This window comes from Copadichromis virginalis, linkage group LG16 (assembly GCF_057382275.1).
Source record: "Copadichromis virginalis isolate Kocher_CV1m ecotype Utaka linkage group LG16, C_Virginalis_male_GT1.1, whole genome shotgun sequence".
Taxonomy (NCBI): domain Eukaryota; kingdom Metazoa; phylum Chordata; class Actinopteri; order Cichliformes; family Cichlidae; genus Copadichromis; species Copadichromis virginalis.
In genome coordinates this window covers 30415464-30433419 of record NC_140633.1, presented here as the reverse complement: position 1 = coordinate 30433419, position 17956 = coordinate 30415464, and the positions used below count along the sequence as shown (strand labels likewise).

At 40.8% G+C, this 17956-nt stretch overlaps 1 long non-coding RNA gene across 4 annotated transcripts; it reads left to right on the top strand.

The window, feature by feature from the left end:
- The first annotated feature begins 3291 nt into the window (after positions 1-3291).
- Positions 3292-6693, top strand: LOC146691061 (uncharacterized). 4 transcript variants are annotated; one of them, XR_014915524.1, is made up of 5 exons: positions 3292-3344; positions 4045-4110; positions 4461-4616; positions 5069-5161; positions 5460-6693. It is a non-coding gene; the product is annotated as an uncharacterized LOC146691061 (long non-coding RNA). The 4 variants fall into 4 exon arrangements; XR_014915525.1 differs by having other exon boundaries at positions 3298-3500; XR_014915526.1 differs by having other exon boundaries at positions 3298-4089.
- Positions 6694-17956: the final 11263 nt, after the last annotated feature.

The window sequence follows — 17956 nt, the reverse complement described above, 5'->3', positions numbered from 1 at the left end:
GCTAAAAGGGGAAAGGCTCTTGTCTTTTTAGTGCTTGTTTATTTCGAGTTATTGCCATGTTTATGAAAATTAAACTTTCATTTGGAAAAATGTTTAACATGTGGTAATTTTCATACATAATTCCACAACTACATATTAGTTTGTTTGGTTTTTAGACTACCAGTGGCTCAAAACAGTCTCAGTCACCTACTGCCTACTGGTGGTGGTCAGAGGGCCTGGTGGCGCCAGTGTTCGGCAGCCTCTGTCAGTGCGCCCCAGGGTGGCTGTGGCTGCAATGTAGCTTGCCATCACCAGTGTGTGAATGACTGAATGATTCACACACACATTCAGGATGACTGAAAGTAGTGTAAAGCGCTTTTCAGTCCATAGGGACTAAGCAAAGGGCTATACAAATACAGGCCATTTACCATATTTAATATTAAGTACAATTTTGATTACATTCAGTTTACAATATTAAGTAAATGGAACAAAATTTTGAATTAACCGACCATCTATATTTCAGTTACATTGACCAAGAATGTCAGTGTTCTTTACTCAATTTTTTCATGTTTGTGTAACAACTACAATTACTCATTTCAACTTAATATGTTTAAGCTTTAGTTATTCAATTGATCAAGTATATTGAACAGATTTTTAAGTGTAAAAGTGTTGCCTCAAAAATTTTAAGTAAATGTCAGTTTTAGTTTTTAGGGTGTAGGATGATCAGCTTTCAGCAGAATGCTAAGAGTATTATTCTGCACTGACAAAACAATGCATGACACTAAAGGTATTGATGGATTAATGGATTGTATAAATCAACCCAGTGCGCTCATTTCACAGCTTAACCCTCTATTCCATTACCAAGAGGCAGTAAACCATATTTCTGGTTATCATACTGTCCTTAAAGTTATATATTTTTTAAGAGATTTTAATACATGGTTATATGAAAATAATTAGAAATAATTTAAATATGAGGATACATAAATGAATTTATGAAGATGTATATGCATTTTTGAAAACAGCTATCTATGCATCTACCTACCTGTCTTTCCACACACACACACACACACACACACACACACACACACACACACACACACACACACACACATATAATTCCAAATCTTTGGATTCATGTGGTCCAATCACTTCCATGGCCGCAGGTGTATAAAATCAAGCACATAGGCATGCAGTCTGCTTCTAGAAACATTTGTGAAAGAATGGGTCACTCTTGGGAGCTGAATTCCAGCATAGTACCTTGATAGGATGTGCAAAAGGTCCAGTTGTGACATTTTGTCGCTACTAAATATTCTAAAATTAGCTGTTAATGATATCATAACAAAGCAGAAACAGTTGGAACCCAATATAGTAAGAATGGGATGTCACTCAAGTTCATATATGTGTGAAGGCAGACAAGCAAATATTTTTGGAAACATTGTGGATATAGATATACTATATAGGTAGACCGCAGGGTGTGGTCCAACTCTAGGAGGAATTACACTTGGCATCACTGAAAAGGTCTTTGCCAGAATACTGGTGATAAGAGGCTGTCTGTTAGTTTAACCTTATATTCAGGACAAACAATGTCAGTTTCTTTCTGGTCCTAAAATACTGTTTTCCTCTCAATGATAAAATACTGTTTTCCTCTCAATGATATTTGATCAGTGTAGTTTGGAGTTGACATAGCCAACATTTTTTTGCTGAATTTTTGTGGCATTTGAATAACTCCCTCTGGGGATCTTCTGGGCTCTGTAGGATGTTGGACTTCATCTTGGGTGAACTCGTCACTGATTTTTTTTTTTTTTTTTCAGAATTTTAAACAGTATTTCTAGTGCCAGTCAAATGGTAGAAGGCTTCCACTTTGGTGGTCTCAGGATTTCATCTCTTCTTATTGCAGATGATGATGTTGTTTTTGTTGACTTCCAGCTCCAGTGTTAGTGGTACTCTGCCCAGCATAAACTGGAAGGAATGCATGAGAGCCTCTTAGGCTGTGGTTCACAGGTGGGAATAGGTGACGTACCTGGTCTCCGTTATGTATGAAACGCTATCCCAAGTGAATGAGTTTACCTGTCTTGGGGTTTTGTTCATGGTGGTGCAGCGGGTTCAGAGGCAGTGCCACGGGAGGCTGGCCAGTGGAGCTGGAGATTATTATCAGGTCATATCTGTGCGATTTGAGCAGCACGCTGGGATCTAGAGGGGAAGAGTAGCTGAGAGAGAACAGTAGTGTGTAACAAAACACAAACAAAAACGCTGAGTGTGCCAATTGGTAACAGCCTGTAAAGGCAACAGTGAGAATGAAGAACTGTCCACTAAAACACTCGGCTTGGCAATAAAGCACAAGCGTGTGTTACAGCCCCCTTCTTAAAATCAACAGTCATCACCTTGATCTCACTGGTGTTTATATTCAAATGTGTGCCACACCACTTTCAAAAATCATGCCTTTCAGGTCCATGATTCTGTTTACCATCCGGAAGCAGACTTAGGACAAATGTATCATGTCCAGCATTTAAATTTATTTATGTATTTGTTTCTACAATCATTAGAAACAAATGCAAATGCACAGAGCAGATGGGGCTCACAGTAAATGAAAGGCAGTGGAGGAAAAAAAAAACGCAGCCCTGAGGAAAGCGAGCTGGGCCTATACAGCCCATATTATGCTCTGACAAACTCACATTTTCAGTTCAGTTTTTCTATTTACTTATTTTTATATCTTTATTTATATAGCACAAAATCACCACTACGGCCACCTCAAAGGGGCACTATATTGTAAGACAAAGACAATAATACAAAGAAAACCCAACAACAATGGTGATAAGGGTGGAAAAACTCCCTTTTAACAGAAAGAAACCTCTGGCAGAACCAGGCTCAAGAAAGGGTAGCCATCTGCCATGACCAGTTGGAAGTGAGTAAAGGGAGACAGAACAAAAGACACACAATGGAAGAGCACCAAAGATGAATAATAATTAATGATTAAGTGGTGTATAAACAGAGAGTAAAAAAAAAGCCCAGTGTGTCATGCACTCAAAAAAATGAATGAGGTGGATTGTTCAGTGTATATTAATTATTTATTTTCATTTTACTTAAAATATATGTTTTTGTTAAGTTAACATATGTTTTTCTAATCAAGTCTACGTAATTGTGTCTATTATTCAACGTACATAATACTAATGTGTTACTTGATCGCATAACATTTAAGTTAAGTCAATGAGGATCGATATACCTTGTATATCCACAAGGTGGCAGTAATGCAAAAACAGTTGTAATGAAACCGCGCAGAACAAGAAGGTTTCACGGCTTGTGCCTGCTCATGCGCAAATTTAACTGAAAAAGGCTGTTTTGGCGCCAAGCTGCTGTTTCTTTGAGAGGTAAGACCACTTTTTTCTTTGACTATGTTGTGTAGTATCTATATGTCCAGCATGGTTATATTTTGCGTTTGTCTTACAAGACATGTTATATCGTTTGCGTGTGCTTGTTTTACATTAGTTTTACTGGGTCCTGGACATGCTTATTTTGTGGACTGTGTAAGAAACATTTTTATTGTTTTTTGTTTTATTAAGGGATTAGCTACAGGGGTTCATGGGGTTATTCTTTCAAGGGGTTATTTTTCCATTTGCTTTCTTGGGATTCCTTTTCTGTAATCCGAGAGTCGGAAATATCGAATAGGATAGCAAGGATAGCATAAAGTGACATTTAAAATCCAAAAAGTCAAGGGCGAAAGCCACTGTGACACCATTGTTCTGCTCTATCAGTAATCTGTATTATGTAAAAATGGTCTGTAAATACAGCATGTTTCCTAGCGGAGTTATACATATCAATGTAGTTATAAATTACAGTTTGTGAAAGTACACACTTAATTTTTTTTAATAAAATTATTCAAGACATATGAGTGGACAGACAATGGAGGTCGACAGACCTGGTGATAATTGCTTCTATAGAAAGTTAGCACATGGCAGTGTCAATCTCTTGCTTTTCTTCTGAGTAGTATTTTATTTAGTTGTAATTCAAACAATAATTTGCTTCTTGAAATTAAGTAATGAATTTCTTGTTTTACTTTATAAATCTCAGATCCTGCCTTTACCTGCTCCCTCCTATACTGATGTGGTGTATGTGGTACTGCTGAGCTTGTATGTGGTATGTGAACTGTTATACTTTTAAAAACAAAACTGTTTTATAAGTTAAGTTTTCTTTTGTGACCCATCCCATGCCCCTGTTATTTCGTCTCCACATCTGAACCATGGTAAAGGTTGCAGTTCAAGGGCCTGAGGCATGAAATTCTTTTCAGATCAGCTGTGATCAATATTTTTTGGAACTTGATAAATAACAATAAAAGCTGTAATGGCTCCATTAGCATTTTGTGTAAATGTTTGTGTTAAAATTATAGCTTTAATGAGGTCTTTCTACATTAGTTTTAGTTTGTATATGTGTACATATAGTATGTATATTTACAGTACAGTATGTTGTGTTTGTTGACATATTTTCAGGTGGAAGCAGAATATGTGAGGATTACTACTGCTGCACATGTTCCAAGGCTTTTTACACAACTTGACCAATACACTGACCAGCTCATAAAAGTCTTCAAGAAAAAAGGAGGCGTTGCAGGGAAGAAAATTAGACAAACTTTGGCCCCAGCCACACAGGTGTGTTATTCTGTTGGTAGCAAAATATTATGGCTAATAAGATCATTTTCAAATTTAAACAGCTAGTGTATGGTAGCTGCACAGTGCACTTACATTTATATTAAGCAAGACAAAGTTTGGTACTCAAAACGTTGGAAAATTTAAATTACCTAAACATATGTAAAATCTGATCCCTTGATTTAGGTTAAACCAGAAGTGAATGTTTTTATGTTATGTTTTGAATGCAAAAAAGATGATGTATTAGTTTGTCTTTACCTCCATTATGGACATATATAATGTGGTGGAAACCCTGCCCAACAGGTTAACTATTCATGTCCATGTGATGATTAGTTGGTCTTGTGTACATGTCTATCTGTGCAGTGGATATGTCATTCATTTTGCGTATAATGTGAGTTACTGTCATCCTAAAGTATTTCTGTTTTCTCTTCCTGTATCTCTGCCACTCTCTACAGAAGGAAACCATTGAAAAGGGGAGGGAGTGTGTCCTCAGGGCACTACCTTTTTACCTGAATGAAGACCCAAGCATCCTCTTCAAAGAATAATTGGTTGGTAATTTTAGTTTAGTTTTTTATCTGTATTAAACCAAATTTTGAATAACTAATGTTGTTGCATGTTGTAATGTTGTTGTTGTTGTAATTTGCATGGAACCTGTTTAAATGTTTTGGGAAATCTTCTTGTATACCCAAACTATTTATATTTATCGTTGAATCTGTAGTCTGAAATAGTGGCGCACTGGGGTGCATGTTCCTAATATTGTGTTTACGTCATTAAAGGGTAGCTTTGGCCCTTTTTCTTTCTTTTTTTTAAAACTGGATGCCATTTTTCTATGTTTTTGTGTCTAAGCTACAGCTGTTCAGAGGGAGCTGGAACAAATTACCCTTGCTATCTTTACCATCGAAAGAGCTGATGCCAGCACTCCTCCAGCCGATGTGGGTATAACCATCTAGTGTGTCCTGCATGACCTGGAAGACCTGGCCTCTGCATGTGCACTCTTAATGGGTGGGATATATGCACTGAATCTCAGTTAACCTCAAGACTGAAAGCTAAGAGACAATCAAAAGTATTGAGATTTAAAGGATTTAATTGAGAGATGATACTGCACCAGAAATGTTGAAGGGTGGTGTGTATATTAGCGTTCAAGGCATATTGTTATGAGGTGGAAATATGTTCATATTCAGTTTGTGTTACATTGTGTGCATTGTAAAGGTAATTGCAATACATACTAAAAATAAGGGTAAGTTAGGAGGTTGATCTGATATCCCCGTGTTGGTGTTGTTCCCAGATCATCATACTAAATGTTGTTCCAGGATCAACATTGCAAGTGACCAATCCGAATGTTGTGACGTCATACTTTTGCGACTTCGGGAAAAACCGGCGTAAAACAAAAAACTGTACTTAAGCTGCGTGAAACCGCCTCTGTCCGCCGATCAACTGACCCTAACCCTAACCCTAACCCTTTAATAAACAGTAAGCAGAATTGATATTGTCCTTGCAACATTGGAATTTCATAAATGCACAAATGGCTTGGAATAGAATAACGTCACAACAATGTGATTGGTCACTTGCAATGTTGAACCTGGAACAACATTTTCATGATGGTCTGGGAACAACACCAACACGAGGATATCAGATCATCCAAGTTGGGAATGCAGGATGAATGTATATTTTGTGGACTTTTAAAGACGAACAATTGTTTCCATGTTAAAATGTTTACATCTGAAGTTTTTTGCCCAAACACTGGTAAAATAAATGTTGACAGTGGCAAGTGTTAAATGGTTACTGCTGTGCTGTTGCAAAAAAACTGAACGCTGACAAGCTGTTTTATTGTTAGACCATAATGTTGGCATGTTTTGTTAAAGTTTTATTTGGGATGGTGATGTAATTTTCTTTGATTGCTAATATCAGTGGACTATTTATTATTATTATTATTATTATTATTATTATTATTATTATTGTTGTTGTTGTTGTTGTTGTTGTTGTTGTTGTTACATAATTTTTTTTTTTTTAAATTGTGGCTGTTGAGGTGGACACTTCACTTTGCATTGTTAAAGGAAAGCACTTCATTGGCATTGTGTTACTGGACTGACCCTAAGCAATCATTGCAAATAGCAACTTTGCTATCCATTTTAGCCACTAAAAGAAAAAAAACACTCACAGACCTTACTAGCATCACATGTGCATAACTCAAGTGTCATCTTATCAATGTGTTATGTGATCTTCAATGCGTTTTTTTTTTTTTTTTCTTCTATTTCTGGTAGATACAGACATTTAATTTAAAGTCTTGATGTTGCATCTGTCTACATACTGTTAATTACTAACCCTAATGAGCTGTTGTGTTTTATTTTGGACTGGGTTTACACAAATGCTCACTGAATGTGTTGGCAATAAAATAAATTTAAAAAAATAAGTTGGATGTACTTAATTCATTTGTGTGGAACCTGTTGACAAAATAGATTTATGTAAAACTAATTAATAAAGCACAAGGTGGCTGAAAATATAATATTTGAATTAATCTAACTTAAATTTAACATTTTACTGCCACAAATAAGAAATGTGTTGAAGTAACTAATCTAAACTATCTAACCTGAAAATATATCATCTATGTTCATATAACATAACTTGATTTAGTTAGTCTTAAATATGTCTTGTTAATCTTAAGTAGTTTTTTTTAATTAGATGAACTAAAGATTTTTGCTTTAAACTAACATAATTCAATTTCGTGGAACCTGTTGACAAAATAATTTTAATTAAAGTCAACGTTTCATTTTTTTGAGTGTGGGAAGCCCCCAGGAGACTAGCTCTATTGCAGTGAGAGGTTTCAAGGTAAACTGATTCAGCCCTTTATTTAAGCCTTATCAAAAAGGACAGATTTAAGCCTAATCATAAAAGAAGAGAGGGTGTCTGGCAGGAGCCTGTGGAAACAGAGGCAGCTTACGGGGACGGCTGTCCATAGAGGTCGCGATCGGAACCATGGGAGCTTTGCAACAAAGGGAGAAGCAATTACTGACAGGTAAAGGAGCAGGTGAGTAGGTGCTGTTGGCTTACATGCAGGACAGACTGGGAAGCTTCAGGGAGGGTTTCTGTGGGAGAAACAATTCTCTGAGTTGCCAAGAGTGTCTTGGAGGACAGGCAGGCAAAGCGACAGGTTGACGATTTCCCTAGTGAGCAGATTACCGAGGTGGAACAAGGAAGCCAGCGCTGGAGAGCATACAACAGGTGGTGAGTCCAAGTAAAGTAAGGGATTACTATTGCAAAAATGGTAATTAGATTACTTTCCCGTAGGAACGCTGCCTCACTGCGATACTAAAACCGTGATTTTTTTTGCGAGAATGTCTCATGACAGTGACGTAAGCGAGTGCGACGTTCGTGACAACAGCTGTGTGCAGATCAACAGTGGCTAATATGTCTGTGAAGGTTCTCAGTCATCCAGGTCATTGTAGTCAAAGGAGCTTGCAAAGAAAAGCGTCTGGACTTCTTTAAGTTACTTGAAGACGTTTCACCTCTCATCCGAGAAGCTTCTTCAGTTCTAAGGTCAAATGGTGGAGAGTCCCAGATATAAACCTAGTGGGAGTATCCCCCCACAGAGGGACAAAAGGACCCCCTGATGATCCTCTAATCGCCTGAGACAAGGTGTGAAACTAGGTGTGGGTCCCAATCAGCCAGAGTTTCGGGTGAGTTCATTGTGAAACCTGGCCCCACCTTATCATGCGAATTCCTGAGATCAGATATCCCAGGATGTGAGTGGGCGTTAAGGCGTCTGGGAAGGGATCTCAAAACTGGATTATAGATGGCAGAGAGTTGGTGTCGTAAACCCCCGCCTCTGTTCAAAGATGGTCGCTCACAGTGGACATAGATGGCTTCTTTCACTCCTCTTTCAAACCATCTGTCCTCTCTGTCCAAAATGTGAACATTGGCATCCTCGAAAGAGTGTCCTTTATCCTTAAGCTGCAGATGGACAGCTGAGTCTTGTCCTGTGGAGGTGGCTCTTCTGTGTTGTGCCATGCGCTTGTGAAGTGGCTGTTTGGTCTCTCCGATGTAGAGGTCTGGGCACTCCTCGCTGCACTGTACAGCATACACCACATTGTTAAGTCTGTGTTTTGGCGTTTTGTCTTTCGGATGAACCAGTTTTTGTCTGAGCGTGTTAACACGCTCAGACAAAAACTGGCAGGAGCCTGTTTTTGTCCGAGAAGCTTCTCATCCGAGAAGTTTCACCGAGAAGCTTCTCGGTGAAACGTCTTGAAGTAACTTAAAGAAGTCCAGACGCTTTTCTTTGCAAGCTCCTTTGACAATGGCTAATATATCGAGTGCAGAAGAGAGAGTATGAGCGTGGGAAGAAAACTTCTTTTTACAGCGGAAAAAAATCCCTAAACTTCCAAGCAGGCTCCGAGTGCGCTACGACGTAATGTGAAATTCACAGAGAAACTCGCGGATTCTTCAACTGACCACTGCGGCACACCTGCACCAGGGCAAACCTCTGCCTACCCCACTCCTGCTTTACAGGTGAAAATAGAGCAACAGGACCGCTAGTCTTTGATTTTATTTATTTTCTGCTGTGTTTTACTTGCATCTATTTGAAAGAGTGAGTGTAAACACAAAAAAATATCTTATTTTATGTGCTGGAATGTGCAGAAAATAGGTTTAAATGTTAAACAAATTTCTTCCAGTCAGAGAATGTTGCATATAATTAAATATTTGCTTGATGCACAAAGTTAAAAGATTAAAATTAATAAAACAAGTTTTTAAAAGAGACTTTTCCATTTGATTACATTTTGTATGATGGATTATGCAGAAAAAGTAGAATTGGGCTGAAAGATCTATCGCTTTATCACCTATTCAGGTTGTAAATTGTGTTTTTAAAAACTAACTAAGTAACTAAGTAATTAATTACTTTTGAAAATAAGTAATCAGTAAAGTAACAGGATTATTTTTGGGGGGAAGTAATCAGTAATTAGTTACTTTTTTTTTTTTTTTTGCAAGGAGCCATCCTAATGACAAATACAATACCCCTCAGCTGCTCCCACGAACAATGACAAAACTGTTGAATTTTTTTTTTTCTGCATCCATTTTTACATAAGACAAATTGAACAATATGCCGTTTTCTTTTTGAAGAACATAAAACAATATCAAACATACACTCCCACCTCATAATTATAGGAGTACCAGTGGGTGTACAAAAAGAAAAAAGAATGGGTCTAAAAAAAACTGTTGAAATTGATCCTGCCAAAAATGAATTCTTCATAAAATCAATCTGAAATTCAAATTACTACGTTTAATGTTTTATTACTATGTTTGATATTTTACCCAAATAAATTTAAATTCAGTTCTGAAACCTTTAACAAACGTTTTGTGGGGAAATTTGAATTTCACAAAGGTTATCTTACTCTACAGTTCTGAAAAGTTGTGGTACCTGATGAAATGTGTATCTTGATTTTTATTATTTTTTGATGCAGAATTCTTAAACAAAACTGTCAGAAATGTTTGTCAAAGAAAAGAATTTCATTAACTCTAACCTAATCCTCAAGTTCAGCCCCACCCCACTTCATTTCTCCTCCTTTTTGCAGCAGCTATAAGTATTAACACATGCTTTTGTATCATTTAGCTTGGAGGGAAGCAGTTGAGTATAATGTTATGTGTTTACATCTGATGAAAAATTAGGTTTTAAAGTTGTATAAAACTGGTTGCTGTTTGTTCTTTGATCACTAATGTGCTCATTTATTAACAGGTGACTGAGACAAAAATATGTGATAATGAGGTAACATCCATCTGTAAAACAGTTTTTAAAGAATAGAATTAAAGGAAACCTGAAATACTCTACAAGGATCATTCTTAACATTATTACTGAACTATAATTTTTACCATGGGATATTGTAAAATTGTTTGTTAATTGCTGATGTGCACATTCTATTAGAAGTGACACACATTCTAAGAAGACATGTGTCATAATGATGTAACAATTATTTGTAATACGGTATTTAAACAGTATAACAGAGAATTTGCTCAGCTGGTTTTCGTTCTTATATATTAAAAGACTATTGATAAAAATATTATCAATTAAGGATCATCCATAACATTATTATTAAATTGTCTTGTTCACTGTGGGATATTGTGTAGAAAATGGAAAACTCCAGTGAGATAGTGTCATTTGTGCTGGCTGCTTATGAAAATGTTGGGGAGTTAAAGTACCTGTCATGGTCCTGGGTCGGTGACCCAGCGCTTTTAGTTTGTTATCATTTTCTAGATGATGATTGTTTAAGTTCTGTGTTATTTTCGATCTGCCTCTAAGTCTGCGTCTGTACCTGTCTGTCTATGGTGTCTCCCCATCTGTTTGTGAATCTGTCTGTTTAGTTCAATGTCTTGTCTGGTTCCATGTATCTGAGTTTCCTGTTTTATTGTGAAGGTCCGTGTCATATGTGAGTGTGATCAGTTTACGTTTCCCCTGTCCCGTCAGCCCAGATTCCTCCCAGCTGTGTTGCCCTCCTGTCTCTCATCCCCTGATTACTGGTGTGTGTATTTAAGCTCTGTGTGTTCTCCTGCCTGTTGCCGGTTCGTCTGTATTACTCAGTGTCAGTCTGTGTATCCACCGTGTCTTCTCCCTGCTGTTCATCGTCATCCTCCTCTGCTCATTTTCATTCAGGTTTGTGCTCTGTAGTTTAGTTGTTTCCCAGTTTAGTTTAGTTTGTGCCCCGTTTGCTGTTTGTCCACATTCTTTTGTGTTCAATAAATCACCTTCACTCCTCTACGACTGCCTGCGCTTGGATCCTCATTTATTCCACACGGCTCGCCTCGGCAGCCGTGACAGTACGAACCGGCCACTATGGACCCAGCAGCAGTCAACCCGCCCGAGGAGCTCCGGGAGGACATTATTTACTCGGTGGACAGATTAATTAACTTATGGCTCGAGCATGAGGGGAGAGAATTCCGCCAAGGCATAGCTGTTCGGCTACAGCGCTTAGTTTCTGGTCTCCCCTGGTTGCTCAGCTCACTTCACCCGCTCACACAGAATTTCGTTCTGAACGAGCTTCATCTTCTCCCCCCTGCTACCACCCACTCTGCAACTCATGCTTCACTCCCTGACCCGACGGAGAGTGTCCTGCCCGGCCCGTCGGTCCAGCCTTCAAATGGGAAACGGCACTCACGCCGTCGACGCCCCTCGCCACAGTCGGACCCCAGGATATCAGAGCGGCCGACTGTGGTGAGTAAAAAGGATAACGGCTCCAATCTGAACTGTAAGACTTTTTCTTTTGGGGTTGTTCGGGGTGTGTCAGTGGGAGCTAATTCACAAAGCTTACCCTTCGTGATAACCGATCTCTCCCAGGTTGGCATTTTTAAGACTTCAGCGAAAGCAAAGGGCTGTTGTTCTTCTGAACCTGTTAAACCCATGTCAGCTAACCCAGGGTCTGCTAAAACTGTGGCATATATCCCAGAGACAATTAACACCAGCTCTGATAATACCAGGACTGTTTATTCTTTTGAACTGCAACCGGATGCTCAGTTAGCCGCCCGGCCTCAAGCTCAGTTAGCCGCCCGGCCTCAAGCTCAGTTAGCCGCCCGGCCTCAAGCTCAGTTAGCCGCCCGGCCTCAAGCTCAGTTAGCCGCCCGGCCTCAAGCTCAGTTAGCCGCCCGGCCTCAAGCTCAGTTAGCCGCCCGGCCTCAAGCTCAGTTAGCCGCCCGGCCTCAAGCTCAGTTAGCCGCCCGGCCTCAAGCTCAGTCTCCAATTCCACCACCACCGTCACCCCAACCATTGTTTCAGTCACCCTCAGTTCATCCTCCTGTTCAGCAGCCACTAGCCCTGCACCCTGTGTCACTTGCTACTCCGGTACAACAAGCCCAGTCAAATCAATCTAAAAGGAACTGGGTTTCATCCGTTTGTTCTAAGCAGAGCGTCAAACCTAATGATAATGTCAACATTCCTCAAAGGCTGGCCAGTTCTGAGACTGAGATGCACTCCAGGGCCTCCCCAGAGGCTGGGTTTCAGCCCCCATCAGACTCTGGACCCCTGGAGTTTAAGAAGCCAGCTGAGGACTGCACCCGGCTGTCGCTGCCTGAGCAGGGTCAATGCTCTGCGCAGCTGCAGGCCGCTATGTGTTTGCCAGAGGCCCGTGCGCCCGCTGGTCCTGTTGCGTTCCTGCCAGAGGTCTCCACACCTGCTGGTTCTGTTCTGTGTGTGCCAGGGGCTCCAGTGCCCACTGGTTCTGTGACTGTTTTTGCTGGGGGGCCGGAGGAGCCCGTCCAGCGTCCTGCCTCGTCAGCTGGGGGGCCCGAGGAGCCCGTCCAGCCATCAGCTGCAGTCTCATCACCAGCTGCAGTCTCATCACCAGCTGCAGTCTCATCACCAGCTGCAGTCTCATCACCAGCTGCAGTCTCATCACCAGCTGCAGTCTCATCACCAGCTGCAGTCTCATCCGCCTCGCCTGGTCCGGCTCCAGCATCCTCGTCTTCATCCGCCTCGCCTGGTCCGGCTCCAGCATCCTCGTCTTCATCCGCCTCGTCTGGTCCGGCCTCAGCTTCCGCCTCGCCTGGGGCTGCAGGGGCCACGCAGCCTTCAGGTCCCCTACTACCACCTCCACATCGTCGGTCATCTGCCAGGCCGCTTGTTGGGCATCTTCGCCACCGTGGACTCCCTCCTGAACGCCGCCGTTGCCGTCCGCACGGTCGGCCCCCAGAACTGTTTCCACGCCGCCGTTGCCGTCCGCACGGTCGGCCCCCAGAACTGTTTCCACGCCACTGCCTACTGCGTGGCCGGCATCCGGACCTGCCCCGTTGCCATTCGCATGGTCGGCCTCCTGAACTTGACCATCTGGGCCCTTTTGGACTCTGTCCCTCCGTCCTGGGCCCCCTCCGCCCGCCCTGGTCGGGTTGTTTTCTGTTTTATTTTGGTCCGTTTTTTCGTTTCTGCTGGGCTGTCTGGTGCCAGCCCTTGAGGGGGGGGTACTGTCATGGTCCTGGGTCGGTGACCCAGCGCTTTTAGTTTGTTATCATTTTCTAGATGATGATTGTTTAAGTTCTGTGTTATTTTCGATCTGCCTCTAAGTCTGCGTCTGTACCTGTCTGTCTATGGTGTCTCCCAATCTGTTTGTGAATCTGTCTGTTTAGTTCAATGTCTTGTCTGGTTCCATGTATCTGAGTTTCCTGTTTTATTGTGAAGGTCCATGTCATATGTGAGTGTGATCAGTTTACGTTTCCCCTGTCCCGTCAGCCCAGATTCCTCCCAGCTGTGTTGCCCTCCTGTCTCTCATCCCCTGATTACTGGTGTGTGTATTTAAGCTCTGTGTGTTCTCCTGCCTGTTGCCGGTTCGTCTGTATTACTCAGTGTCGGTCTGTGTATCCACCGTGTCTTCTCCCTGCTGTTCATCGTCATCCTCCTCTGCTCGTTTTCATTCAGGTTTGTGCTCTGTAGTTTAGTTGTTTCCCAGTTTAGTTTAGTTCGTGCCCCGTTTGCTGTTTGTCCACATTCTTTTGTGTTCAATAAATCACCTTCACTCCTCTACGACTGCCTGCGCTTGGATCCTCATTTATTCCACACGGCTCGCCTCGGCAGCCGTGACAGTACCTGTATTTTGTAATAATATTGTTCTGGTACCTCTCTATATGTGTAGCCAACACAGTCCTTATTGTGGTCATACGTGTAGACAAAAGGCTCCATGAACCAATGTGTGTGTATATACTGCTTTGTAACTTATGTGTGAACCAGATAAATGTCAGCACATCGCTATATCCTCTTTTGCTCTCACAGATGTTTTCAGACAGCCATGAAGTGACATTGCCGTGGTGTTTTCTGCAGATGTCTTCCATGTACATAAGTGGGCCTGCTGAGTTTTGCAGTTTAGCAGCCATGGCCTATGACAGATATATCTCAATCTGTCATCCATTACGCTATAATGTCATTATGAACACAGAGAGAGTGTTTTTCATGATTCTCTTCGTGTGGATATATTCATTCCTTAGTGTAATACTATCATTCTCATTTATCTTCAGTTTGAAGTTTTGTGGAACTATTATTGAAAATGTGTATTGTAACCACAGATTAATACTTAGACTTTCATGTTTCGTTTCAGTCCATAGCTTTCTATCTGATATATTCTTTCTCTTTGTGAGCATTTTCATACCATTCACTCTCATCTCAGTGTCTTATGTGAAGATTTTGGCAGTTTGTCAAAAAACATCCACAGAAAACAAGCAGAAAGCCGTGACTACTTGCGTCCCTCAGATCGTCTCTGTGTCAAACCTGTTTGTTGGCTCAGTTTTTCAGTCTATTGATTCCAGCGTTATAGTTGCTCGTGTACAAATCCATATAATTTTATCTATATATATTTTCATCTGTCAACCAATGCTGACTCCATTTCTCTATGGATTTAATTTGCCCAAGATAAGGCAATCATGTAAAAAGCTTTTGTTTAAGAAAAAACAATAGCTTTGTTCACCAAGAGACTTTTCTAGGGAATCGCTGCTCTGTGGGAGAGTAACTATCCACAATCATCTTATAGTCTGTAAACATAAAGAAAAGAAAATCTGTTGATGTCATATATTTCTATTTACAGTAGGCCTTTGTCATTTGGTGCATCTCATGTTTCCACACTTTACTGGGCTGAGTGTTATGCTTGCAAGCAAAATACTGTATTAAATGCATGGGTGTTAATACAATGATTTTTTCCTCATTTCAATTTATTTGTAATAAATTTATTTAGACCAATTTCCCAGTTTAACCCTCTACGCCCTTGACAAGTAAGGTAAGAAGCATTTTTCCATTGCAAAGCTTGGAGGTTTTCATTTCACAATAGCTTTTGATCCTCTTTACAAATAATCTCTAAGTTTACGAATGTTGAAAAAAATTTATACGGTTAAAAGCTTGATATAGACATAACAATATGTAAGCAGTATCCCCATAAGGCACACAACTTTAACACGAACACTGCGCTTGTGTGTCGGGCGTGGGTTGTGGATTTGGGATCTAATCACATCAGCTCAACAGTGACACAAAAATATGTCAAAATGATGTTAAAATGACCTGGTCAGCAACAAAAGCGAAGCCACAGTTACACAAAGGCATAAGATGTATGTCCGCAAGTATTAACTAAACATTTCTATATGCTACAACATGGACATAATGGTAAATGTGCTTATGTGAAATTGGCCTTTCAGTCACTTTACCACTGTAGTTTGTTAACTAGAAAATTTGTCTATGCTTGTTAGCTAACGAGCGCTCTTGCCTTTAGCAACCTCAATCAGAGGCTAATATTAATATTTTTCAGCATTAGTCAAAAAGGTCTGAGGTTAAAACGAAGATTAAAAGTAAAGGTATCTGTAAAAGACAAGTTGTTATTATAAAACTAATTAGAGTCCCAAATTATTCTTTTCTGTCTATACTTTAGTACAGTGGTTCTCAAACTTTTCACAGTAAGTACCACCTCATAAATGATATGGCTCTTGAAGTACCACCCTTGTGACCGACATTAAAGTACAGTAGTATAGGCCTATTAAACACCACATACAGTTTACACAGACAATTTTATTTCTTATATGATTGTTATTTACTGTACTGCATTAAAACATTCACAGCAGGTTAGATATCCAATCTTTAAGCGATGACCTGTTGAAACCTGCTTCCGGGTCCAAACTACTCAGCATTTATTAAGGCCGTTGTGTTTTTAACATGTTTTAATGCTTTGTATTTTGTTCTATTTAATCTGAACAAGCCCCTAAAAAGGTCAGTGATCGCTGTCGACCTCTCGGTTTTTATCATCACTATTCATTTTAAAGCTCGGTTTTTAAAACCTGACAATGTAACTACAGCCCAGCCCATGCAGCAGTATATTAATGACTAACCTTATACTGCAGTTGTTCTCCTGACTGAAGTTTGGCCCGTTAACAGCATCCTGCCATGTGATTACATTTGTCCCTAACCATCGGTAACCCTCATTGAGTGGAAAAAAGTTAGCGTCCATCCTCCAGCGTCACAGTGTTTATATTATGCTAACCATAGCTGTGTAGCTAGCCACCACACAGCAACAAATGCCACTGCTGTTTAGTTTTCTGTCTTCATTTTTGTCTGAAGTGATAGCAGAGTTGTACGTTTTTATTTTTGCTGTGGCAGTTAAGCTGCAGGATTTTTGGCATCACGACCCTCCTTTGTGCACATCGAAGCTCAGTTTGCTCTTCGTGGCGTTTCAGATGACGAAACAAAATACCATCATGTGGTGGCCTTGTTGGATCCGTTGTCCACTCACCATGTGATGACTCTCCTCCGGGATCCCCCCACCCAAAGGAAATGCACCGCTCTCAAGAAACTCCTCTCTCTCTCGGGTCTGGGTGATGGTACCGCTCGCGAGGTCATTGAGAGCACGCTGTCCTTGCTAGGAACACATGATGGCAGATTCCTCTTCCCCTGACAGTTGCCGGTGCGAGCTGGCCTTGCCAACTCCCCGCTGTTGGACGCGAAGAATTAACACTCACTTGCAGAAGAAGCGGATCGCATTCTCCTGGCTACCAGGAGCTTCAGCATCCAGGCGATAGTTCCCGATCATCAACGGCATCTCCCGCGCCCCCACCGTTTCTCCCGGGGGCCTCCAATTCATCCATGGTGGCTGGGATCGCAGCACGGCAGCACCATGTAAAAGGGCTGTGTTTTTACCATCAGCGTGACAGCGCCGTGCCGCCTTTGCAGGGAAACGAGCCCGCCAGTTGCTCCATAGCGGCCGCGGCCGCTGGCGATAAGGAAAGGCTACTCTTTATAGAGGACTCACGCTTTTCTCTTTTACTCCGGCTCCCAGAAGAGCCTCAGGATCTCTCATGTTGTCTTTGCATACCTCCACAATGGTATATTATTTAATCTTTTAAAAAAATTGGAGATTTCCTGCGTACCACCAGAGAGAGCCCAAGTACCACTAGTGGTACGTGTACCACAGTTTGGGAAACACTAGTCTAATGTGAACATCATATGAGTTTGTGAGATCTGCAAATCATTGCACTCTATTTTTATTTACATTTTACAGTGTCCAAAGAGGGCTGAAATTTATTCTGCCAACAATTCTGCTGTGTTCAACAGTTTGCCACTCCAAAACTGACTATCATTAAATTCAAATTCAGTTCTGAAACGGTTAAGAAATGTTGTAATTTCTGAATCAAGCATACATAAATAAACCAAAAAAAGTCAGACATGTTTGTCAAAGGAGAGAATTTCATTGTCCCTAACCTAAAGCTCAAGTTCAGCCCCACTCCACTTCATGTCTCCTCCTTTATGCTGCAGCTATAAATATTTACAGATCGTCTCGTTCAGCTGAGAGGAAAGCAGCTGAGTAAAATGTTATGTGTAATATATTAACATCTAATGAAAGTCTGAATAT